The 26,972-nt window shown below is 40.6% G+C and overlaps 1 protein-coding gene and 1 long non-coding RNA gene across 9 annotated transcripts in view; one reads left to right on the top strand and one right to left on the bottom strand.

Annotated features, from left to right (window-relative positions):
- Positions 1-23,775, bottom strand: part of LOC139362054 (uncharacterized) — a 55,225-nt gene extending 31,450 nt beyond the window's left edge. Inside the window, exons 1-2 of the long non-coding RNA XR_011620340.1 lie at positions 23,595-23,775; positions 22,327-22,481 (exon numbers count right to left, since the gene is read on the bottom strand). This is a non-coding gene — a long non-coding RNA (uncharacterized lncRNA). The remainder of the gene's footprint in view (positions 1-22,326; positions 22,482-23,594) is intronic.
- Positions 23,776-23,873: 98 nt separating this feature from the next.
- Positions 23,874-26,972, top strand: part of LOC105495149 (FGGY carbohydrate kinase domain containing) — a 440,526-nt gene continuing 437,427 nt past the window's right edge. For 5 of the 8 annotated variants that reach the window (XM_071092359.1, XM_011764399.2, XM_071092360.1 and 2 more), the window contains exon 1: positions 23,874-23,978. The gene's annotated coding sequence lies outside the window, so the exon portion shown is untranslated. Of the gene's footprint in view, positions 23,979-24,069; positions 24,235-26,972 lie in introns of those variants that run through there. The other 3 variants (XM_071092363.1, XM_071092364.1, XM_011764398.2) reach the window with 2 other exon arrangements.

The following is a 26,972-nucleotide window of genomic DNA, read 5'->3' as shown; positions in this document are numbered from 1 at the left end:
AATGGGATCTCATTAAACTAAAGAGCTTCTGCACAGCAAAAGAAACTACCATCAGAGTGAACAGGCAACCTACAGAATGGGAGAAAATTTTTGCAATCTACTCATCTGACAAAGGGCTAATATCCAGAACCTACAAAGAACTCAAACAAATTTACAAGAAAAAAACAAACAACCCCATCAAAAAGTGGGCAAAGGATATGAACAGACATTTCTCAAAAGAAGACATTCATACAGCCAAAAGACACATGAAAAAATGCTCATCATCACTGGCCATCAGAGAAATGCAAATCAAAACCACAATGAGATACCATCTCACACCAGTTAGAATGGCGATCATTAAAAAGTCAGGAAACAACAGATGCTGGAGAGGATGTGGAGAAATAGGAACACTTTTACACTGTTGGTGGGATTGTAAACTAGTTCAACCATTATGGAAAACAGTATGGCGATTCCTCAAGGATCTAGAACTAGATGTACCATATGACCCAGCCATCCCAATACTGGGTATATACCCAAAGGATTATAAATTATGCTGCTATAAAGACACATGCACACGTATGTTTATTGCAGCACTATTCACAATAGCAAAGACTTGGAATCAACCCAAATGTCCATCAGTGACAGATTGGATTAAGAAAATGTGGCACATATACACCATGGAATACTATGCAGCCATCAAAAAGGATGAGTTTGTGTCCTTTGTAGGGACATGGATGCAGCTGGAAACCATCATTCTCAGCAAACTATCACAAGAACAGAAAACCAAACACCGCATGTTCTCACTCATAGGTGGGAACTGAACAATGAGATCACTTGGACTCAGGAAGGGGAACATCACACACCGAGGCCTATCATGGGGAGGGGGGATGGGGGAAGAGATTGCATTGGGAGTTATACCTGATGTAAATGTCGAGTTGATGGGTGCAGCACACCAACATGGCACAAGTATACATATGTAACAAACCTGCACGTTATGCACATGTACCCTACAACTTAAAGTATAATAATAATAAATAAATTAAAAAAAAAAAAAGAAAAGTGGGCAAAGGACAAGAATGGACATTTCTCAAAAGAAGATATACAAATGGCCAACAAACATGAAAAAATGCTCAACATCACTGCTCATCAGGGAAATGCAAATTAAAACCATAATGAAATACTGCCTTATCCCAGCCAGAGTGGCCATTAAAAAGGCAAAAAAACACTAGATGTTCGTGTGGCTGTGATGAAAAAGAAATGCTATACACTGCTGATGGGAATGTAAATTAGTACAACCTCTGTGAAAAACAGGATGGAAATTTCTCAAAGAACAAAAAGTAGATCTGCCATTTGATCCAGCAATCCCACTACTGGGGATCTACCCAAAGGAAATATATCAAAAAGTCACCTATAAATGTATGTTTATTGCAGTATAATTCACAATTGCAAAGATGTAGAATCAACTTAAGTGACCATCAACTGAAGAGTGGATAAAGAAAATTTGGTATATATATGCCATGGAATACTACTCAGCCATAATAAAGATCTAAATAATGTCTTTTACAAACTGGAGGCCATTGTAAGTGAAGTAACTCAGGAATTGAAAACCAAATGCCTCATGTTCTCACTTATATGTGGAAGCTAAGCTATGGGCATGTAAAGGCATACAGAGTGATACAATGGACATTAGAGACTCAGAAAGTAGGGGGATTGGGGGAGGGATAAAAATTACTTATTAGGTGCAATGTACACTACTTGGGTGATGGATACATTAAAATCCTAGACTTCACCACTGTACAATCCGTCAGTGTAACCAAAAACCACTTGTACCCCTAAAATAATTGAAATTTTAAAAATTTAAATAAAAATAAATAGTATATATATTACATATGTGTCTGTGTATATATACACAAGCATATATACTTAGTATATGTATATGGTGTATGTAATATGTATATGACTGTATAAATGGTGTATTAAAATAAGGGAACAGACATCACAGGAGTTAGGAGAGTTAGGAAAGGGGTTAATTTGAAAGGAAAGATAGAGAGAAGGGAAGAAAAGGAACACGTGGGAAGGGAGAAGTAAGTGCCAATGTTCTAGTTTTAATGTTTGGTGGCAGGTTCATCAGATACAATATTTATGTTATTATTAATGAAATAAAAGATGGACATAATGAGAGTATAGCATGAACTAAAAGTTACAATTAATTCAATTCTGGTGCAATAACAACACGGAACAGTCACGCTAAGAATACTGCTGTTTCCTTTCTGGGTTTCTTCTCCCAGAATTTTTTTTTCTTTTTTTTTTTTTAAGGAAAAGCACTTTTTAAAATGTAGTTCATTTTCTCCAGACTGTATCCACAGTCTTTTGTCCCACAAGTCTTTAATTAAAGCTAAAACAATCATTGGTTTAGGCATATTTAATGGTTTCTATCTTTGAAAACTGCATTCTTTATATAGTTGTTTACTTCTCATCTTCATAATCAGTCTTTCCAACTCCTATTTCCCACTTGTTTATATAATGGAATAAGGTAAAATGCAGTAAGATATTCAAATAACTGAAAATGATATTGTACAGACAAAATAAAGTCAAGAGCAGAGCCTACACATAGGTCCTTCACAGTCTCCCCCAATATGGTTTGGATGTTTGTCCCTCCAAATCTCATGATGAAATGTGATTCTCAGTGTTGGAGGTGGTGTCTGCTGGGAGGTGAGTGGGTCATGGGGACAGATCCCTCATGAATGGTTTAGCACTATTTCCTTGGTGATAAGTGAGTTCTTGTCGTACTAGTTGTTTAAAGAGGTTGTTTAAAAGAGTGTGGCACTTCTCCCTGTTTCTTGCTCCCGCTCTGTAACACGTTGACTCCCCTTCACCTTTCACCATGATTGAAAGCTCCCTGGGGTCCTCACCAGAAGCTGAGCAGATGATGGTGCCATGCTTGTACAACCTGCATAACTGGGAGCCAATTAAACCTCTCTTCTGAGTCTGGAGTGCAGTGGCATGATCTCGATTCACTGCAAGCTCTGCCTCCTGGGTTCATGCCATTCTCCCGTCTCAGCCTTGGGAGTAGCTGGGACTACAGGCGACCGCCACCATGCCTGGCTAATTTTTGTATTTTTAGTAGAGACAGGATTTCACTGTATTAACCAGGATGGTCTTGATCTCCTGACCTCGTGATCTGCCCACCTTGGCCTCCCAAAGTGTTGGGATTACAGGTGTGAGCCACAGTGCCTGGCCAAGAAGGGAGTTTTATGTGGAGCCTTGAAAGATAAAAGAAATTTAGAGAGGAGAGAATCCCCTCTGCTGACTTTATCAGTCTCTAGTTGTTATCTTTCTTCATCTCCACCTGGAAGACTCATCTTCATCCCAGCAACAAACTCACCTGAGTCTCAGTAAGTCCCACCTGAGACTCACCTGAGTCTCACCTGGCTTGTGAGAGAGCCTTACAGGAACATGCAAGCAAACACTTGTAGACACAACTTTTGCTGGCCTGGGAAAATCTTCTGCAGAAGGAAAGCTGAAAGATATTTTTACGTTACATTTGATTAAATATATTGCCTCTTCTGAAATGTGTATGGATAGAAAGGAAGGGAAGTTAGTGTGACTAATTCAGATAATAAGAGGGGTCAGTTAGGCAGTAAATGCTGTGGGAGCTCCTATTAAATAATATCCTGCTATTCAAGGTGAAGCATACTCATGTGCAAATGCTGCAGGCTATTAAGAAAAGATAGCATGGTGTAATGACTAAAGTTCAGGATTTGGTATTATACCTGAGCTCAAACCCATGTGTCAGATACCTAGCCAAATAGCCTCAGAAGTAACCAAACATTTTTTGACCATTTAGTTCATCATTGATTAAATAGGAAGGAAATAACATCTACTTCATAGAATTGTTGTCAGATTAAATGAGATATAAAAACAATCGGTACATTAGAAGTATTCAATAAATGGTAGCAATTACTGTTATTTAAACTCTGAGTTTCTGTTTCCTGGAGCAGAAAATATGGTGGGGGCAGACAGTATTACTTACTTCATAGAAGGGTTAGATGAAGAAATATTTAGTTAAAATATTTAGGATAGTATTTAGCACATAGCTCAGCATTCAGTGAATATCTGAATCAAGATAAAATGAGGAAATTGATCTAGGATTTCTTAATTTTTTCAGGAGTATAAAGCTAGCTGTGGACCATTTCTCTCTCTCTCTCTCGCTCTCTCTCTCTCTCTCTCACACATATACACACACACATATATTAAATTTTGAATAAAATTTTAGTGACTCTCTGAATTATATTTTAAAAAATGGCACCCCTGGATCCCCAGGTTTAATAATCTATGATTAAAATAAAGGTATAAAATACAGGCTGCAAGAAATGAAGACTGTGTAGGTGATTGTTTCTTCCTTTAAGAGAATGAGTCCATTATTCATTTTTAAAACTCAATTAACTGAGTTAGGCACAGCCTTAAGTGTAAATTAATAAACGCCTTTTGTGGAGGACACAGGAAACAATGGCAAATATTCAATCTTTACTCTTCAAAGTGGGACTCTTTTATTTTCTGCCCTTTGTGAACATGCTATAGATTTTAATCCCCTTTTGGCCTTTTCTTTTGAAGACAGCTAATGGAATTGTACCCCCTCTGTCCTCATTTTCCATTCCTCAACGTGTCTGGACTTTTGCCTCCAAAGGTTAACATTGCTATGAAGTAATGTAATTCTTTATTGCTCTTTAGACAGATTTATTCAGAGTTCTATCTCCACAGATGTCTGTAAGCATAGTGAATGTGACATCCAGAATTGCCCAGTGGGGCTGGATATTATATTTACAGTAGCCAAGCTCAAAACCAAAAAACAAAAATCCTCAAAACCTCCATAACTTTGGATTTAACTAGAATTGAACAACAATGTGTTTCAAATAATTTTCTAATTAGGGTAGGAGAATGCTTCTGAAGAAAGAAAGTTAGGTATTGCTCTAGCCACATGTAGAAATGAGCTCAGTTTCAATTAATTTGCTTTTCACTGGAGCCCTGAAGTTAACCTTACCCATCATTTTTGGGTTGGATAAAATGTGCAGATTCATAGAGTCACAAAAACTGAGGTTTAAGAAAGACATTAAAATGGCATTCGTGTGCTCATGGCATGCATCAGTAATTGATCACAGCACAATTTCTTCCTGAAAGAAAGGTAGCCACAATCAATCAGCTGGAACTGCCATGGGAGTAGAAACCTATTTGCCGTGTCTGGTATTCTAAGGAATGCATTTAGGAAATACTCTTGTCACCATCTCCACACTCAAGACCCTCTTATGAAAAGGACCTGCCAGTAGCCTGTTCCATCTTGGGGCTGTAGAACTTTCTTATATTCAAACATCAAAGTCTACCTACTACTTTAAAACTGATTTCCTCCTGCGGGGAGAGGGGGACAAAACACATCTAATCCCTCTTCCAATTAACATTCAGCAGGCTCTTAATAATTAATTCCTTCATTTACTATTTCTTGAGCATTAACTGTGTCCTAGGCACTATGCCAGACACTTGGGGTATCATGATGAGCAAGATAGATCCCTGCTGTCACAGAGCTTCTAACTCCCCAGGGAAGAAGAGATTTGACGACAGCCATGATTCTTCTGGTCTCCTGGCTAACCACTCCCAATTCTGTAAACACTTGCATGAAGTGCCTTCACTGTCCTACTCAGGCTCCTCTAAATTTGCTGTAATTGGTCTAGGACCCTCTCAAGGGGTGGAGCCTAAATAGCAGGAGGAAGCCTGGGAACAGTAAGGCTTGTCACTACTGGCCCAGATTAAGTACTTTTTCCTGTGAGTTCCTGAAGTCCTCCTCCTCCTCAACCTTTTATCTGATTCCCCAGCTGCTCTATGGGTAGGAGATGGAGGGCAATGCCTACACAAGCTGAATGATCTGGAATGATTATCAGTTTCCGCCTGATTTAGGGCATTCCCATTATAGGCATACTTACTAATTGAGACCCTGGACTTCCAAGATCAACACACCTGTGCTTAAGTCTCAGCTTTTTCACTTACTAACTTAAGCTAGCAAGCCCAACTTTGTGAGTTTGTGACCTGTGCAGTCATATGTGGTTGGGGTTGTTGACAGGTGGGCACGCTCAGGAGAATTCTGAACTTGGTTTAGTGCTCTGCTATCACTGTCTTGAAATTCCTAATAATTTTCCAACATGAGGCTTTGCATTTTTATTTTGCACTAGGCCCCACAAATTCTGTAGCTGGTCATGTAAGCAAATTACTTAATGTCTGTGAGATTTAATGTCTTCATCTAAAAAACAAGGGTGATGATGCTACCTACTACACAGGTTCCAGTGAGCTTTATATGAGGCAATGTGTACAATGCCTCTCACTAGTAAGCCCCGCACCAATGTAAATCAATGGAATTTTTATTTAGTATATCTGACGTGAAGTATTCTGAATTTAGTACATATGCTGCCAAAGTGAGTATTTTTAAATTCTATGTACCATTAATTGCCCCCCCCCCTTTTTTTTTTTTTTTTTGGTAGTTCTATTCTCCTAGCTATATAATTGATGTTTGGGAAAGAGGAGTTAACTTTTCTTTTTGACTGGGCACCTGATTTCTTTGGTTGCATGTGACAAAGATGGCTTCTGGCTAACTTATGCAAAAGGGAATTTTTGGAATGATAACATAATCGTAAAACAGGCAAAAACACTAGCAACACTGGAGAATCAGGCTTGGAAAGACAGCTTCCTTCCGGAGTGGAAGAGTTTTGGCAGCGGTGGAAAGCATGAACTCCTACCATTTTCAGTCCCTTTGTCACTCTGCTGGAGATTCAAATTCCAGAGATGGGTATCTATGGCTTGGCTTGGTTCACAGGCTCACCTCCAGGTTAGGAAAAGGCTGGGCATCTAATTACAGCAGTCCTATAGACTATGGGTGGAGGGGACTCACCAAAATGTAAATGACAGGCTGATAATGAAGGGGAAATAGGTCCAGAAAAATAAAAACAAAATAACAAATCTTCTGAGTGCCTGCTATCTACCTGGTGCTCTGCTAGGGGCTTCCATAGAGTATTCATTGACATGATGTACAGCGCCTAAGATGAGTTCGGCGCTCTGTAAACACTTGTTGAATACATGAATGATGGAGTGAATTACTGACCCCTCACACAAGTCTTAGAGGTAGATATTAGTCCCATTTTACAGAGGAAGAAACTGAAACTTGGGGAACTTAAATAGTTTGCTTAAAATTATACTAGTAAGTAGTAGAGTTGATATTGACACCTGATTCTGTCTCATTCCAAAGCTTATGATTGTTATGCCAATCATAAGCATGCTGCCAGCCTTTCTTAAGGTGTATGTGGGGACTGTTTTTAATCTCTGTACCTTCTGCTGTGCCTCCCCAAATCACAGGAGCTGATGGATTCTGGAAAGTTTATCTGGGCCGAGGAAGGTTGATTTTGTGGTTCTCCACTAATTTCAGAAAGGAATGTGTCTCAAGGCATGTGACTCTTAGTAAGACACCTGAATCTCCCCAACATTAAGTGGGTATAATATAATAATGGTTATCTCCCCATAACGTTCTCAGTAGATTGGTGGAGAGTATGTTTGTAAAGCTCTTATATAGTTCCTATACATGGAAAGCCCTCAGAAATGACAATTAATCTACAGTCTCAAAAAAAAAAAAAAAAGTGTAGAGAAACAGGAAGAAAGTGATGGGGGAGGCATCACGTTTCACGAAGTTAAGACTCCACTAGATAAACTATCATTTTACGTACATCTTAGAAAGAAAAAGCCGGCCGGGCGCGGTGGCTCACACCTGTAATCCCAGCACTTTGGGAGGCCAAGGCGGGTGGATCACGAGGTCAGGAGATCGAGACCATCCTGGCTAACACAGTGAAACCCCGTCTCTACTAAAAATACAAAAAAATTAGCCGGGCATGGTGGTGGGCACCGGTAGTCCCAGCTACTCAGGAGGCTGAGGCAGGAGAATGGTGTGAACCTGGGAGGCAGAGCTTGCAGTGAGCCGAGATCACGCCACTGCACTCCAGCCTGGGTGACAGAGTGAGACTCTGTCTCAAAATAAATAAATAAAAATAAATAAAGAAAAAGCATTGTCCTATGACATACTTTATCACTTCAAGTTTCCAGTATTATTAATACTGAGAAAATATATTTTAGACCGTAGACATAACTTTTAAAATGAAAATCTCTTTTAGACTTACTCAGACATATACTCTAATCATATATTGCCCCTTTGTATATGTAGAAAGGAAAATGTAAGCAAAATACACTGATTAAGAGTAAGACTTCACATTTTGAATGGTTCAGCTCTTCTGAAGCACTTTTTAACTCAGTTATTGATGTGTTTCTCCTCACAATATTGTCAACCGAGTCATCAAGAGAATTGAAGAATGCAGAATTTCTTTAAAGAGGACTACACTGTTGTCTTGGAAATGTTCTGTCAAGCCACTGGTGCCAATTCACAAAATTTGATGCTGATGCTATCTTTTTTGATTTTACTGTAAGATACCAGTGGAAGTTTTCCAGACAGCAAATGTAACTCGCATTTGTTTCTCCAAAGATCTATACGGTGGTTTGTTGATTAAAACATCAGTGGCTGCAGTTGTCTAGTCATTCTGTCCAAGAATTATAACCAAGTACTCGCAGGCAGGCAGTGACACTATAGCACTGGTAATTTGACATCATCGATCATAAGGTATGCCGTGATTTCCATTATGTTAAATGTTAAGTAAGAATGTGTATCTCAGTCTGGGCGCAGTGACTGATGCCTATAATCCCAGCACTTTGGGAGGCCGAGGAGGGTGGATCACCTGAGGTCGGGAGTTCGAGACCAGCCTGACCAACATGGTGAAACGCCGTCTCTACTAAAAATACAAAATTAGCCGGGTGTGGTGGTGCATGCCTGTAATCCCAGCTACTCGGGAAGCTGAGACAGGAAAATTGCTTGAATCTGGGAGGCAGAGTTTGCAGTGAGCCAAGATCGCACCATTGCACTCCAGCCTGGGCAACAAGAGCGAAATTCCATCTCAAAAACAACAACAACAATAACAACAACAACAACAAAACAAGAATGTGTATCACAGAATGCATGAAATATGGCTGTAGAAAAGTTCTGGGAATTAGATGTTTTCAGACCTTGTATTCTATATCTTGCTTTGTCACATTAGCTTATGACTTCAGAAAATTTTCAAATGATTGAAGGTATAATCTGTTGAATCCCCTCACTTCACAGATAAGAAAACTAAAGTGCAAAGAAATGTTGCAACTTAAATTAACCAAGGACACTCTGAGTAGGATAGGCTGACTTGGGTCCCTCTGTCCTGTTCATTCTGCTTCACTGTTTCCATGAAAAAAGGATTATTCCAGAAGAGTACAAAGTAATGGCAATTATGTGCGCTCTATCTAGAAGCTCCACATGTTCTCTGATCACTCACTATCTATTCTGGGCATCTCCAACTGCTTTAGTCTTTCTTGGCCTTTAAATCCCAAATCAAATGTCACCTCTGTTGGGATGTATTTTTTTTTTTTCCAAGCACTCTTACCATTCTTTATCTCCCCAAGCAAGTAATTGCTACAGGTTTTGTGGTTCCACAGCACTTAATTCCTATTACTCTCATAAAAATCACCACATTGTTAGATTTTAATTTGTTTCAAAATATTTTTTAAAAACTTCTTATCAAAAAATCTCAAACATATGCAAAGTAAACAGAATAGTTTAATTAATCCGTGTTCCCACCGTACAACTTCAACTATAAACTTCCTGCCATTACTATTTCTTCTATACATCCCATCACTCTTTACCCCCGAGGAAATTATTCATTTGATGTAAAATTTATATATAATGAAATGAACAATTAGAAATGGATATGCTCATGTAACCCACAAACCCATCAATGTTTTGAACACTTTCAATACTCCAGAAGTTTTCTTATGTTCCTTCACAGTTTGGTTCCCCCAACCTCTTCTTCTACTCTTTCAAGGCAATTCCCAAATGACTTTTTTCCCCACTATAAATTAGTTTAGATTGGATTAGATTTCACATAAATTATAAATTTAAATTAGTTTAGATTGGATTAAAACTTCACATAAATGCAATCACATAGATATGTGCAAAGAATTTCATTAAGATGCTTGTATAGAGGCACCCAGCACTGGTATTATCCACAAAAAAAGGACCAAAGCAACAAACAGATAACCAGACTTCAAATAGGACATCTAAGGGAGAACATTGGAATTCAGCAAGGAACTGAGAAAGACCCTCCCAGGCATAGAAACTTGAGAGAGCAGCATAGAGAGGGAAGTGAAGCAGCTAGTCAGAAGCAGCTCTGAGGCAAGAGGGACTCCTCATAGCCAGAAGAAGTAAGCGGGAGATCATAGCAGTCCACATTCCACCAGAGATGCCTGCAATCTGAGTAAAGAAGAGTCTCCCAGCCCTCCCAGGTCATGAGCCTAGTATAGGAAGCTGCCTGTAGTCCACATGACTGCAGTCCCAAAGAAAAAATCAACACTGCACCCCCATCCTCTGGGGCCCAGGCTGCTGCAACATGGCATTATTTTGAAAGCAGCAAAGCCACCACCAGACTATATCCTGCCCTGGGGCTCAATAGCTCTAGCACTTCCACATCCTTGGGGACACCTTGACATCCCCCCCGAGAGATACCCAGAAGGATGCAGCATCATGAAACCAGCTGGAATCAGCAGTGCAGATGTGACCTTGGCACCTGACTCTAGGCAGCCCCCTACCTCCCAGTGCAAAGGCAGTTCAGTACATCAGGGGGACTGCCCCAGGACATAGGGACCTGAAGTACACACTCCCCAGAATCTGAGGTGTATCTCTCCACTGACAGTGACCCTGCACCTTACAGTGGCAGGGCTGCTGCGTACCTGCATGTGCCATCCAGAGATCCAAAGACCAGACTGCCCAGGGCCCACTGCACTGTCCAGGACTTAAAGACCAGCCCACCTGGGGCCTAATGCCACCACCTGTGAACATGCCACCTCCAGGAGCAGGGAGACCACATACCCATACGTGCCTCCCAGAAACCCAAGGCCCAGACTGCCTAGTGTCCCTGTTCCCAGCAAAAATGCTTCACAGCCTTCACAAACAACCACAGCCTAAGCCACTAAGAAGCTCATAGATACCACTGAGCTCATAGACATTTATTATAGATGAAAAAGATCATACAAAGACTACAATGCACCCACCCAGATCCAAAGCCAAAGTACCCTACTCAACTGACACTATAGATAAATCTACAGGAAAAAAAAAATCATCCCCTACAAAAGGTACTCCATAAAATTGGAAGAAGCAACTGTTACATCAGATGTGTAGATACCAATGTATGGATATAAGAAACATAGAAAAGCAAGGAAACATGACACTTCCAAAGGAACACAGTAATTCCCCAGGGGCAGGCCCAAAGAAAGGAAAATCTATGCAATTCCTGAAAAGAAATGGAAAGCAATGATCTTAAGGAAATTCAGTGAGATACAAGAGAACACAGATAGACAATACAAAGCAATAATAAAAACAATTTATGATCCAAACGAGAAATTCAACTGAGACAAATATCATGAAAAGGAACCAAACAGAAATCTTGGAACTGAAGAATTAAATGAATAAAATAAAGAATATAATTGGGAGTTTCAACAATAGATTAGATCAAGAAGAAGAATGTCTGAACCCAAAGACAGGTCTTTTGAAATAACTCAGTCAGACAGAAAGAAAAAGACAAAAGAATAAAAGCAAATGAAGAACACCTACATAACATATGGAATATCATTAAGTAAACAAATATTCAAACTTTGGGAGTTTCAGAAGAAGAAGAGATGGGAAAAGAGAAGCGATCTTAGTCAAAGTCATAAATTCTTTGCTCAACCAAAGTCCAGAAGAGTTTTCCCTAGGTTTTCTTCTAATATTTTTATAGTTTTGTGTCTTACATCAAAGTATTTAATCCATCTAGAGTTGATTTTTGTATATGCTGAGAGATAGGGGTTCAGTTTCATTCTTCTGCATATAGCAATCCAATTTCTCCAGCACCATTTATTGAAAAGGGTATCCTTTCCCCAATATAGGATCTTTTCAGTATTCTTTGTCAAAGATCAGTTAGCTATAAATGCGTAACTTTACTTCTAGGTTCTCTATTCTATACTATTGATCAATGTGTCTATTTTTATACCAGTGCTATTCTGTTTTGATTACCATTGCCTTGTAATATAATTTAAAGTCAGGTAATGTAATGCCTCCAGTTTTGTTCTTTTTACTTAGGATTGCTCTGGTTATTTGGGCTCTTTTTGGTTCAACAAATTTTTAAAAATCAAATAATATCAGTGAAGTAAAACAAGAAGAAAATAAAACTAGACATCAATAATAAGAAAAACTTTGGAAACTGTACAAATATAAAACAATTAAAAATATTCTTCTGAACCTTTAATAGGTCTATGAAGAAATTAAGAAGTAAATTAAGATATGTCTTAAAACAAGTGAAAATGGAAACACAACATACTGAAGTCTATGGAATACAACAAAAGCTGTAAGAGAGAATTTTACAGCAATAAATTCCTACAACAAAAAAGTAGAAATTTCAAATAAACAACATAATGTGCACTTCAAGGAACTAAAAAAGCAAAAACAAAGCCAACATAAAATTAGTAAAAGAAAAGAAATAATAAAGATCAGAGAAGAACTAAATAAAATAGACCAAAAAACATAAAAGACCAACAAAATGAAAAATCAGCTTTTGAAAAGATAAACAAGATTGACAAACTATTAGCTAAATTAAGAACAAATGACAAAAGATCCAAATAATAAAATTTCTCATAAAAAGGGAGAAAATATAGCTGATACCACAGAAATACAATGTACCATTAGAAATTGTTAAGAACAACTATATGCCAACAAATTGGAAAACCTAGGGGATAAAATTTCAGGACACATATAACCTACAAAGAGTGAGCCAAGAAGAAATAACCTAAACAGACCAGTTATGAGTAACAAGATTGAATCAGTAATAAAATGTCTACCAATCAACAAAGAAAAGCTGAGGACCAGATGGCTTTACTGCTTAATTCTCCTGAACTTTTTTTTTTTTTTTTTTTTTTTTTGATTGCCTAGGCTAGAGTGCAATGGCGCAATCATAGCTCACTGTAACCTCAAACTGCTGGGCTCAAGCAATCCTTTTGCCTTAGCCTCTCAACAGGTGCATGCCACCATGACCAAACTAAACATTTTAAAAATTTTTTTGTAGAGATAGCATCTCACTAAGTTGCTTAGGCTGGTCTCGAGCTCGTAGCTTCAAGAAATCCTACTGTCTCAGCTTCCCAAAGCACTGGGATTATAAGCGTGAGCCACTGCACCTGACTCCGAACTTTTAAAGGACTAACACCTTCTTTAAGAGGTGTCATTCTGAAAAGCCAGTACTACCCTGATTCCAAAAGTAGACAAAGACACAACAAAAAACTTACAGGCCAATATTCCTGATGAATATAGTTGCAAAAATTCTCGACAAAATGCTAGCAAACCTAATCCAACAGCACATCAAAAAGATTACAAACCATGATCAAGTGAAATTTACTTCAGGGATGCAAGGATTTTTCAATGTACACAAATCAGTAAATGTGATATATCACATCAGCTGAATGAAGGACAAAAATCATATAAACATCTCAATAGATGAAAAAAGGCATTTGGTAAAATTCAACATCTCTTTATGATAAAAATTTTCAACTATTAATAGGAGCATATTTTATCACCAAAAAAAGGTTGTACTAAAACAAACAAACAAACAAACAAAACACACAGCTATCAATATACTGAATAGGAAAAAGCTGAAATCTTTATTTCTAAGAACCGTGTCAAGACAAGGATGCCCACCTTCACCAGTCTTATTTAGAATAGTACTTGAAGTACTAGTCAGAGCCATTAGGCAAGAGAAAGAGACAAAGGGCATCTAATTTAGAAAAGAGAAAGCCAAATTCTTCCTGTTTGCAGATGACATGATCTTATACACAGAAAAACCTTAACACTTCACCAAAATACTCTTAGAACTGATAAATGAATTCAGTAAAGTGGCAGGATACAAAATCAACACACAAAAATCAGTAGTATTTCTAAACACCAATGATAAACTGCTTGAACAGAAATTGAGAAAGTGACCTTATTTACAATAGCTACAAAGAAATAAAATACTTAGGTATAAATTTAACCAAGGAGGTGAAATACTTAGGAATAAATTTAACCAAGAACATGAAAGACTTTTACAATAAAAATTATGAAGCACTGATGAAAAACTTTGAAGACATACAAAAAATGAAAAGATATTCCATGTTCATGGATTAAAAGAATTAATATTGTTAAAATGGCCATACTACCCAACGTAATCTACAGAATCAATGCAATTCTTATCAAAAGACCAATGACATTCTTCACAGAAATGGAAAAAGCAATCCTAAAATTTGTATGGAACCATAAAAGACTAAATAGCCAAAGTGATACTGAACAAAAAGAACAAAGCTGGAGGCATCACACTATCTCACTTCAAGATATCCTGCAAAGATATAGTGACCAACACAATATTGCATTGGTTTAAAAACTGACACACAGATCAATGGAACAGAATAGAGAACCCAGAAATAAATTCATGTATTTACAGGCAACGGATTTTCAACAAAGGCACCAAGAACATTCATTAGGGAAAGAACACCCTCTTCAATAAATGATTTTGACTAAACTGGATATCCACATGTGGAAGAATGAAACCAGACCCCTATCTTATATCATATACGAAAATAAACTCAAATGAATTAAAGACTTAAATGTAAGACCCACCAGCAATGTATGAGAAGTTGTTACTCCACATTTTTTCCTATATTTGTTGTTGTCAGTATCTATAATTTTAGCCATTCTAGATATCATATAGTGATACCTCATTGTGGTTTTTATTTGCATTTCTCTGATAAGTAATGATATTGAAAACTTTTTTATGGGTTTATTGGTCATTGATGTATTTTCGTTTGTGAAGTGTTTGCTCAAACCTTTTTCCCATTTTTATAATTGAATGTCTTTTTATTATTGAATTATAGACATTGTTTATATGTTTTGGATTAACATCATTGGCAGATATATGTTTTGTGAATATTTCTTCCCACTCTGGCTTACCTATTTATTTCATTATCAATGTCTTTGATAAAGTTTATCTCATCAAACTTTCATTTTCTGGTTGTTTTTTTTCTGTCTTGTATGATTTGCTTACATTACGAGTCTGTGGGTTCCTATAGTGAATGAGTGTGAATACTTTTTTCTTGTGCCCTTAGCCCCAGCATAGAGCCTGACTTATAGATGGCCCAAAAGTGTAGTACTAAATTTGTTGGGAGTAGGAGAGAAGGAAATATGTTTCCTTTTCTTTGCGTACTATCTTTTTAGGGAATTATCTCCCCTCACCATTTAGTCCTTCAGGTTAAGAAAAGGCTTCTCATTCCAACCCATCCCTAAGGGTGGGTACTACTTGATCCAAAGTAGGCCAACTGAAGCCTTGCTCTGCACTCTTGTAAGAAATATGAGTGTAGAGGTATCATCACCCTCCTTCTACCAAGATTTAGAAGGACATTGTAATGGTAAAGCAATTGCTTGCCATCTTTGCCATCACCCAAACAATCCTACTTGAGTATGAAGTCAATACAGAAGTTAAGAGATGGAAAATGGAGAATAAATGATCCTTGAAGACATAATTGGAATCCCTGGATTCAACTTTTCCTGAATTTTACTTCCCTTTGAAATGCCCAATTATATAAATCAAAGCCTTTCAGTTTATGTATCTGTTTAAGCAAATTTGAGTTATACTTTTATTTTTTGCAACCCAAAAAGTCCTGTCTAGTATACTTCTTAATAATGTATCCTTCCTCTAATTAACATCTAATTCTCCAAATCTCCAGAGGTCTTTTGGAGGTGAAGGAGATGGGGTGGAAAGCAATATTCATAATTATCTGAGAGTGTGTGACCAATATAACAGGAATCCTGGCTTCATACATTATGTAGCATTGTTAAAAATCATAAACTTTTAAATCATGATACAAATTTAAAAACAAAACTAATTATAACATTCAGATCATGGAGAGAACTGCTACTATTATGTCCGAGCATGCTCCTCACTGTCATTTTATTTCTATATATTGTCATCAAGTATATGATTGATTAATGAAAGAAATATGAATCCTTGAAATAAGCAAATTCATTCTTTCTCTTTTAATAGTAGAACACAAGCCAGATGAAATCATTTTTTACAGACTCTGTCTTATAAAATTGACAAAAGTAAAGTTCTGGTTAAAGATGTATATATGTATCTGTGTATGTGTGTATCTTTGTATGTGCGTACATATGTATCTATGTGGTCTGTGTGCCTATGTGTATGTGTGTCTGCATATGATTGTGTATGTTTATACATGTGTGGTATAAAGTGAATGAGACTGTATATTTACATATATATGTGTATGAGTGTGTGCTTGTGTGTCTATATCTCTATGTGACTGTATTTGCGTCTGTGTCTATATCTCTATGTGCTACATGGTGGCTTAATTTGCATTTGTGTGTGTGTGTTTGTGTGTGTGTAGTATAAGTATGGGTTTGTGATTGTGTTTCTGTCAGTGTGCTCTGTGTTTGTGTCTACATGTGCATTTGTGCAAACGTGTATGTGCCTGTGTTGTATGTGTATGCCTGTAGGTATATCTGTGTGGTTGTATATGTGTATGTGTCAATGTGTTTGTGGTTGATGGCAGGGAGAAGGGTAAAGCTACACTATCCTATTCTGTACTTGGTGCAAATTAGGAAAAGTTGCCCTCTCTGGTGGGACAGAGCAGCCTCACAGGCACAGGGATTGGCCAGGAGAGTGGGGACTGGATTTCACATCCCATTGGCCCCCTCATCTGGTATCTTAGGGCGGAGAGCAACTTGGTGAGCATGAGGGGTATTTTGGAAGACCTGAAGTCCATTCAGCCTCTCTTCTATTGTACAGGCCCCTTCCCATAGAACTCAGTCTGAAAACTGATGTTCTCTAATTGTCTCAAAATTACACGATTCCAGAGGTGTTCATGGCAGAGTTCCTCTACCTGAAGTCCGGGCACTGCAGAGCCTCCAGAGGGCTCCTTCTTTGACTCAGCCTCAGGCCTTCAGCATGCCTTCCCGCAGGTAGACCTTCTCTCATGTCTCTTTTTGGAAAGCTCAAGCCAGAGAGTCCTGCCTTAGTATGCTATGGCCTTAGACCCGCTTCTGCCACCTGTTGCCTTGTTGTGGAAAACACGTGTTGAGGTTTAGGGTTGCATATTGCCATGGCTCATTACATGGTTTGCAGTTTTTAAAAAAATGACTCATGACTAAAAGGCTGTGGGGTTGTGATTAGGTGGTGTTAGCGGAGAACGATATGGGTGGTGTGGGACTAGTTTAGATGGAGAGTGAGGAACAGGGAGTGGATAAGCAGTTCAAATGTGGAAGAGAAAACTGGTGCTGCGGGTTGGCTCTAGAAGGATCATTAGGACTTACATTCCTTCAAAGCCTTCATATCCAATGAGCTGCCCACTTCAGCTTCTCAGCAGAAACTCCCTCTTCAGCAGTCTGACTTGTAGTGTCTTGTGATAGATGACCTTGGGCAAGTTGCTCAACCTTTGTAAGCCTCTCTTTCTTCAGTAATAGCCCTATTTACTTATGTGGGTGGTTAGGAGGAATAATGACATAGTCTATGTGACAACCTGGGAGCACAGCACTAAGTGAATATTGTTGCAGTCTTTTCTCCCCTTTCGCTATACCCTCTTCTTCCACTTCCAGGTGCCCATAGCACTTCATCTGCCCATAGTACAGCATCCAGCTCTGGCCTAGCACTTGGCAAGTGCTCAGTAGTCAGTAGATATTTACTGAGTGAAGAGTTAAAAGAAGTCAGGCAGGCAAACTGAGGGAAAATAGTTAGTAGTAGGCAAGTAATAAAGTAAGTTGAAACATTTCCCCATCTTTGGAAATGAACTAATAGCATCCTTTGATATGAAAGTTGAATAAACAATGATTTTGTATCTGTAAAATATAGCTGTAGGTGATGGCCAGGGTGGGGAGCTCAGTAGACACTTCGGATTACTGATTTCCTGTTTGTGATCATCTGCCAGGTCTACAGTGGACCATTTCAGTTTTCCCTTTGATATGACAGGGCGAATTTGGAAGAGAGAGTGTGTATGCAATGGCACCTGTTCCTACCAGAGGGTCAAGTTTCAGAGAGGCTTAAAGGAATCTAAATGGTGAAAAGAAGAAAGGAGAAAACAAATCTTATTAGTAATGACAGATGCAGTAGGCAGGTAAGGGCTGTCATCACCGCAATTATATACCAGGTATTAATCACCTGCTATTATAGAGCACTGTGCTAGTTGCTGAGATTGTGAAGTAGAATTCCAGGTTTTTGCCCTCCGGAGGCTTCCAATCTAGGAAATGGAATTGGTTAGAAGATAAAGAAGTATCAAACACTGTATGTCTGTTTAGTACTGTGACAAATGCTTAAAGGTATTTTGTAAGATATAATCATTCTCCAAGGAGAATCTAAGGTTCAGAGAGATTAAGAAACTTTCTCCAGCTCATCCATCAAACAAGCTGTAGAACTGGGAGAAGGCCCAAGTCTGTCTGGCTCTAATGGCATTGTACTGCCTATAGGCCTCTGTGTAAGAGCATCCGGGCAAGCATGTGAAAAAGAGAATTAACTTGACAAGCTATCCTAGGTTCCATGAGATGTGAGTAATATTTGATGATTGTTGCAGGAATCCTACAAGAAAAGATATTAATTGAGATAGAAGGAGGAACTTTACAGAGGAGGTACATCCTCAACTAGATGCTGAGGGCAGAATGTGAATCCAGTAGGAATGAAGGGAGCGGCATTTTAGGTGGAAGTAGGCATGGTATGTGCAAAGGTGGGAAGTGGGAAAATTTTCACCTTCTGGGTTTCTGTTATGCAGCATGGAGTACCAGAGAGAGCACAGCCTGCTCCAAACTTACTAGTAGTGCTTCCCCAGCCCAGTCACCCAATTTCCATAAACCTCAGTTTCCCTACCTGTGCAATGGTTGTGATAATAGGCATTTCATAGAGTTATTGAGACCAGAGACAATGTGCATAATGTTATCTACGTCCTCAAAAATCACCACTCTAAATTAAACTTCAATCGAAATCAGCTTCCCTCTCTTATAGTTTTCTGTTTTCCTTTCTACTTGCACTTGAATCAATTATATATTTGTGTGTTTATTTCTTTAATGTCTGTTTCCTGACTGTAAGTTCCATGAGGACAAGGAAAATGTCTGTTCATCTCAACACTATCTCTTTAATGCCTAGACCAGTACTCAATAAATCTTTGTTGAATGAATGAATACGTAAATGTAGGAATGAATAAATGAATAATAAGATCAATTTCTATGCTATGATTCTAAGAATCTTAGGAAAATGTCTCTTTTCTCTGGTAATGGGCAGGTTGCTAACGCAGGAAAAGCTTTCATAGAATGAAGTTAGAGCATTACAGGGCCTCCACAGGTTACCAGAGAAGCACCATGACTCATCTGTCTACTATATGGAACCATCTCTGAGCAGGAAGGAAATTACACCAACTTCCAGCTCAGCTGGTTCCAGAGTTTCACAACCCAGCTCTGTCTTGCTTACTTCTGACGTGCTACTTCACTGGTATGACCTGCAGTGTGCTTAGTGGATAATGACACTGCATAATCCCCATGCAGCCCCACAATGACCCTGAGTGATGTCTAGACTTTCCAGTAATCAAGTCTTATAATTCAATGCAACGCAATAACCTTTTATGTATTGTTGGGGAGGAGAATAGGGAATATATAGATGCACTGATAATTACTAGGCATTTGATATATGATCTGTGATAGAGATAAGGGCAGGAAACTAAAGGGTACAGAGGAAGCTACATGGTCCAGCCTGATGTGAAACAATGGATGTATGGTTGGATAACATTTATATATTTTCTTTTTTTTTTGTTTTTTTTTTTTTGAGACGGAGTCTCGCTCTGTCGCCCAGGCTGGAGTGCAGTGGCCGGATCTCAGCTCACTGCAAGCTCCGCCTTTCAGGTTCACGCCATTCTCCTGCCTCAGCCTCCCGAGTAGCTGGGACTACAGGCGCCCGCCACCTCGCCCGGCTAGTTTTTTGTATTTTTTAGTAGAGACGGGGTTTCAACGGGTTAGACAGGATGGTCTCGATCTCCTGACCTTGTGATCCACCCGTCTCAGCCTCCCAAAGTGCTGGGATTACAGGCTTGAGCCACCGCGCCCAGCCACATTTATATATTTTCAAAGTGTGATTATATATTTCATCCCTTCCTGGTCTCCCTGTAGTCATGGAAAAGTATAGATAGCATTTGCATTATTTGTTCCTATGATATATATAGAGAAACTGAGGCAATTGGTGGTGGTCCGGGACATAGATCTGGTTTCAGTGGCTGTCTTAGTCTGTTTTGTGCTGATATAACAGAATGCCAGAGGCTGGGTAACTTATAAAGAAAATAAATTTATTTCTCACAGTTCTGAAGGCTGGGAAGTCCAATGTCAAGTTGCTGGCATCTGGGGAGTGTCTTTTTCTGTGTCACCCCATGGCAGAAAGTGAGAGGGTGAGAAAGAGGAGTTGGGAAATCGTGGGAAATCAAACTTGTCCTTTTATAATGAACTCATTCCTGTGACAATGGCATTAATCCATTCATGAGGGTAAAGCCTGCATGGCCTAACCACCTCTCATTAGGCCTCACCCCCCAACACTATTGCATTGAGGACTCCAGTTTCCAATAATGCTTTCTTGGGGACACATTCGAATCATAGCAATGGCAGATAAAAACTCATGGCCTAGAGCTCATGACCGTCAGTTTAGGGATCTTCTGAACCAAACTGTCATTCACCCTTATGTTAGACAGCAGTATGAGCATGCTTGCAATTTCACAATGTCACAGAAGGTGGGGGACCTTCTATAATATGTCCCCTATGCATTTTTGTGATGGAACATCAGAATATAATAAATTAGTGATACAGAAGTGCTGGGAAGTGAAGGGTGTGGTCCCTTTAAATGATAGGGAAGGGGACAGGGACATGCTTACGTGTGCCCAAGGACTTGGTGAGGACAGGCATTTTTGTTTTCCTGCCCAAATATTGCATTTCCCAAGACCACCCTGGCCTGCCACGCCCCCATCCTGTGCCTATAAAAACCACAAGACCATAGCAGGTAGACACACAGGTAGCTGGACATCGAGGGGAACACATCAGCGGAAGAACACACGGGCAGCTGGATGGTGAGTGGAACACACTGACTCCAGCAGGCCACCAACTGGCAGAATGACATGGAGTTTGACTGGGGCAGTCGGAGGAGAGCCTGGGCCGTCAAGCAGCCCGACTCCAGGGGAAAACCATCTCCCTTTTGGTTCCTCTACCTGCTGAGAGCTACTTCCACTCCATGAAACCTTGTAATCATTCTCCAAGCCCATGTGTGATCTGATTCTTCTGGTACAGCAAGGCAAGAACTCCAGGATACAGAAAGCCCTCTGTCCTTGCAATATGGCAGGGGTTTAATTGAGCTAACACAACCACCCATGGACGGCTAAACTAAAAGAGCACCTTGTTACACATGCCGACTGGGGCTTTGACTGTAAACAGTCACCACAGACACTGCTGTGGGGTCAGAGCTCCACAGCCTGCCTATCTGTATGCTTCCCTAGAGGTTTGTGCAGCGGGGATTGAAGAAGTGAGTCACACCCCCATTGCATGCCCTTTGAAGGGGACAAGGGAACTTTTCCCGTTTCATTAGGAGTTGGCAAACTAAGACTCGTGGGCCACATTGTCCGTTGCCTGCTTGTGTAAGTAAAGTTTTATTGAAACATAGTCACACCTACTCATTTACTATTGTCTATGGCTGCTTTTACATTACAAAGTTGAGTAGCTGCAAGGGAGACTGTATTGCCCACAAAGTCTAAAATATTCACTATCGGTCCTTCACAGAAAAAGTGTGTCAGTCCCTGGAATAAATGAATCAAATGGAAGTAAATGGAAAAAAAAAAAAAAAAGGATTCATTCATTCATAATAGGCAGTGTATCACAACTGAAAAACATAGTGAAAACTGGTTTCAGACAAACCCAGGTCAGAATCTCACCTTCGCCACTTGGCTGAAAAACTTTGAACAAATTATTTTTACTCTTTGGGCCTGTTTCTGCATCTATCACCTTGTAAGGTTGCTGTTTGATAATTCTATGATACAATGTAATGTATCTGTTACAGTGTAATTTATCTGTTATTAGGTTTGACCCTATACAATAGAAAACACAAAATAAAAGCGACTTACACAGGACAGCAACTTTTTCTTTCATGTGGAGGTCTGAAGGACAGTGGGTGTTGATTGGTCCGGTGCCTCCTGCACTAGGAACCCACGTCTCTTTCATTTTGTTGCTTTGCTGTGTATGGGTTTCATTCCCGAGGTCCTTTCATGGTTCAATATGGCTGCTGGAGCAAATAAAAAATCAAATACACAAAAGCCTAGAGAAAGAGCCATCCATAGAGGCCAGGCAGCAAATCCACTTATTCAAGTCTAGCCAAGATGAGACCCCCTTGCCACAGTGCATGAAACCAGCATATTTCACTTATTCTGTTCTTGGGGTATGTTGAAGCAGATCTGGAAGCAATGTCTTCTGTGTATTAAGCATCTAACACTTTACAAAGCATTTTCATATGTCTTACCACACTTATTCTTCATAATGCTCTGAAAAGGTAAGATGAATAGATCTTAATATCATTATTCCTATTGAACCCTTGATTCACACAGCTGCTGAGTAACAGATTCCAACGAGTCTACAGCTAGGTCTTTGGATATGTTGCTGGTAATGAAAAGGTGAACAATCATGGTGCAGAAGAAAGAAAATGAGCCAAACGAGGATCCCTGGTAGAGTTGCAGTGCAAAGACTGGGGCTAATTGTGTGGCCTCAGCCTCACTGGGCTGTTCTCACCTGTAAGACCAAGATAAGAGCACTCATTTACTTCTGGGGTTGTTGTGAAGATAGCAGACAATCTTACTGCACCTGCCACTTAAGATCAGTTCAGTGAAATTATTATCTTTCACAGGTGTGTCTTTGGAAAATCACTTCCCCTTCCTGGATCTCAGTTTCCTTTTCTAGGAAAACGACATGTTTGGACTCAGCGACTGCTAAACTTGTCTCCCCAATCTCGAGCTCCCTCAGCCTGGGATCGTGCCTTTTATGAAAATAGCTCGGATTGGAGCTCAGGTTGGAATTCTCCCTTTGATTGCTTCCTAGCTGTGTGTCCTAGTAAGAGCTAAAAATTTCGGATTCCCCACATCTGTAGAACAGGGATACATAACATGTAGATTATTAGAAAGGGAAGGCATGTGAGAATTAAGTGAGTTGGGTGTCCAGTACCCAGTAAATTGTAAAACTTCTCAAAGGCAGGGACCCATCTGTTTTGCATATTTACAGAATGTCATACGTTGAAGTACGGGGCTTGGCCACGGGGTTAGAACATTTCTGCAAAGAGTAAGGAACCAGACACAAAGCAAGCAATCAAGAATTGTAACCATGCAATATTCTTATTATTGCTTACACTCGCCTACAATAGTCCTGGTGTTTAGTAAACTAACACAGACACCCATCCGGGGCTGCGGAGAGTCCGCCTGGGTGAGCTCCGCAAGGTGAGACCCCAGAGCTGGGAACTCGCAGCCTGAGCAGTCGCAGCCTAGCCGGTCTTGGGTCCGCGCTCCTCGCGCCCTGCCCGGCTCTGCCCGCGGAGGTGCCGGCCAATCCCACGACCGGTTCAAAGGGCCAATCAGGCCGCGCTTTACAGGGGCCGCGCCTGACGCGGCGGGGCCGTGCGCGAGGCGGTGCTGCAGCCGCCCCCGGGACCGCCCTGCCCAGGCGCCGTGGGGCTCGGTGCGGCTACGTGCGGAATCTCTCTAGCTAAAATGTAATTTCAGATTGGACAAGTACTGTAAGTGACCCGCCTCTCAGTCCCACGTGGGCGCCGGGGGCTTTTGCTGGCGCGCAGGCTCTCAGCGCGCACGCCCAGAAAGAGGCTTCTCCAGCCCGGCCCTTCCCTCCCTTTTGCCGCAGTAGTTGCCTCCTCTTGCCCTTTCTCCTCCTCCCCTTTCTCCTCCTCCCTTATCCTCCTCCTCTGGCCGCTTAGTCTCACACCCGCCGGGCCGTTGCTCCCGAGACGTTGTTGAGTCCCCTGTGTCCTCTTCTGGGTGAGGCGTCCGGCCACTCAAGGGAAGGGAAGGGAAGGGTCGGCCTTGACTGTATCCAAGGCTGCCCGTTAGGTGTCTGGAACCCGTGCTGCTTCCTCTCCGATCAGTGCCCATTTGACTATATTCAGTTCTCTTTCTCTCCTCCGCTTACCCTTGTAGGACATTTTCCCAGCATTTGAGGAGCCCTTAATTCACGTCTGGCTACCGAAGGCATTTTTAGGCTAGTGTTGCTTGTAGCTTTAAACGCTTCCAGCACTTGTGATAATGTTTGAGGCACAGATGAGTTTAGATGAGATAATGCTGTTTGTTTACAGTTGTCCTGAGTAGGAAGGCCTAGGGATATCTTTCCATTTTTATCCGTTTCCTTTTTATTTGAAGATTGACAAGGAGCCGGGCGCGGTGGCTCACGCCTGTAATCCCAGCACTTTGGGAGGGCCAGACGGGCGGATCACGAGATCAGGAGAATCGAGACCATCCTGGCTAACACGGTGAAACCCCGTCTCTGCTAAAAATACAAAAAATTAGCTGGGCGTGGTGGTGGGCGCTTTTAGTCCCAGCTACTCGGGAGGCTGAGGCTGGAGAATGGCGTGAACCCAGGAGGCTGAGCTTGCAGTGAGCTGAGATCGCGCCACTGCACTCCAGCCTGGGGGACAGAGCGAGACTCCGCCTCAAAAAAAAAAAAAAAAAAAAAAAAAGATTGGCAAGGTGCAAAATGGTGAATTTCCCTCATCTTGGGCTGTTTTCCACTAAAGCACTTCTGTGTCTTAACACAAATTTCTTCCCTGAAGAGTCAGTCATGACGTGACCAAAGTCTGAAAAGCAGTTATCCTTAGATTAAATTTTAAAGTATGAGACCAGGAGGGGTGAGGTGCTTATTCTTTTGAATTGTAAATCATAAAGAAGGGAGAGTCTTTTATGTTGTGGCTGTTATTTAAATGGTAGAGTTTTGCTTTGTATAGTTTTTGCTTGCTTTTCCTCTTTTTTTTTGTGATCCACCACGTGTATGTCCTGATTTTTTTCCTTTTTAACTTGCTTGCTGGATTTTCCAGCCAGATGACTGCCGCTTGGTCTTCTGGGAGTCTCCTGTTAATGGGGCCCTCATGCTTGGCTCTTGACCTGATGGCCACTGGCCTGGCTCTTGGAGGACCTCCTAGTGGGAGGCCCAGAGCACTGTTACTAAGGATGATTTGGGGAACAGATCAGAGGGGGTCAGCTGGGCCTGGAGATCGATTTTGAGGGGGAGGGAGGTTGGGAGCCTGCCTGGCTGGATTTGGAAGTCAAAACATGTGTGCTGGGAGAAGGGCATAACCCCAGAGGGTGGAGAACTGTGTCTTTCTGGATGAAATTAAGAAGTTTACTGGGAGGAGGCTGGGCCTTCCAGGCGGTGTTAGTTTTTGCTGTGGGCCTTGTCTTTTCCTGGAATTTGGTTCCCTTTCCCTAACCTTTCACTTATTAGTTTAAATAGTTCCCTTTACCTAACCTTTCACTTATTGATTTAAATAGTTTAAATCACAGTCAATTACCAGCTGGTTTTTAAAACAATTTGAGGTAATGAATCTTGCCCTTAATCTCCTAGCCAGAGTGGAACCCCCCTACCCCCACCCTCAAGGGGATTTGAAATGATTCTTTTACCAGAATGTGCTACAGAGATCACTTACTCTCTCACCCGCCCACCTTTTTATAATGGAGGGACATAGAATCAACCCAAGTGGTGTAAGAGATCATCCAAATCAGTTCTTCATGTATTCATTTGTTCACTCATCTTGTCCACATACTTTGGGCCCAGAACGGTGGTATCTCTGGGAAAGAGCAGATGAGTAAGACTTGGTCTCTGCTTTTAAGCTTTCATCCATTTTGCTTCAATCCACTTTTATGAGGGAGATTATGTGATAGTGAGATGAGCACAGTGAAAAGTATGCAGAAGACTCCCAGGAGTTGAGAGAAGGGCAAATGGCTCAACATGGGGAAGCCAATTGAGGAGGACTTCCCGGAAGGGACTACTAGAGCTGAGTTCCAAAGCCTAAGTATCAGTGGGCTGGAGAAAGGGCGAGGGAGTTTATGAACCAGGAACAGCATGTGCAGAACTACAGAAGCATGGCACATGGTTGATTAGTATGGCTGCGCAGGAAAGGCTAAGGTGGAAAGTCACCCGACAGGAGGTTGGGGAGGGTGAAGGCCAGATCAGGAAGGGTCTGGTGAATCATCTTAGGGGAGTTTGAAATATATCTCCAGGGCAAACAGTGATGCTCTCAGGTTTATGTTATAGAAAATTAATTCTGGCTGCAGTTTGGAGAATGAATTGGATTGGTGAAGCCTGGATAGAGACAATTGTAGTAATATAGGTGAGAGAGGTGTTAGGGTGTATAGTTATGGGAATGGAGAGAGATTAGGAAAATAGAATGGTTAGGAATGTTATAAAGTTTCGGTGCCACAAAAGAAATAGCACTTGAATATCAAATTTTCTTTTTTTCTTCTCAGCAAGGCAATTTACTTCTATAGAAGGGTATGCCCTCACAGATGGAGCAATGGTGAGCACACAGCTGGATAAGGGAGGGGAAGGGGGTCTTATTCCTGATGCACGTGGCCCCTGCTGCTGTGTTGTTCACCTGTTGGCTAGGGTTAGACTGCACAGGCTAAACTAATTCCAGTTGGCTAATTTAAAGAGAGTGACAGGGTGAGTGGTTTGGCGAGAAAAATGGTTATGGCAGAGCAGGAAATTGGAATGAGTCAGGGTGGAG

Source organism: Macaca nemestrina, chromosome 1 (genome assembly GCF_043159975.1).
Source record: "Macaca nemestrina isolate mMacNem1 chromosome 1, mMacNem.hap1, whole genome shotgun sequence".
Lineage (NCBI taxonomy): Eukaryota > Metazoa > Chordata > Mammalia > Primates > Cercopithecidae > Macaca > Macaca nemestrina.
This window is presented reverse-complemented; position numbering and strand designations above follow the sequence as displayed.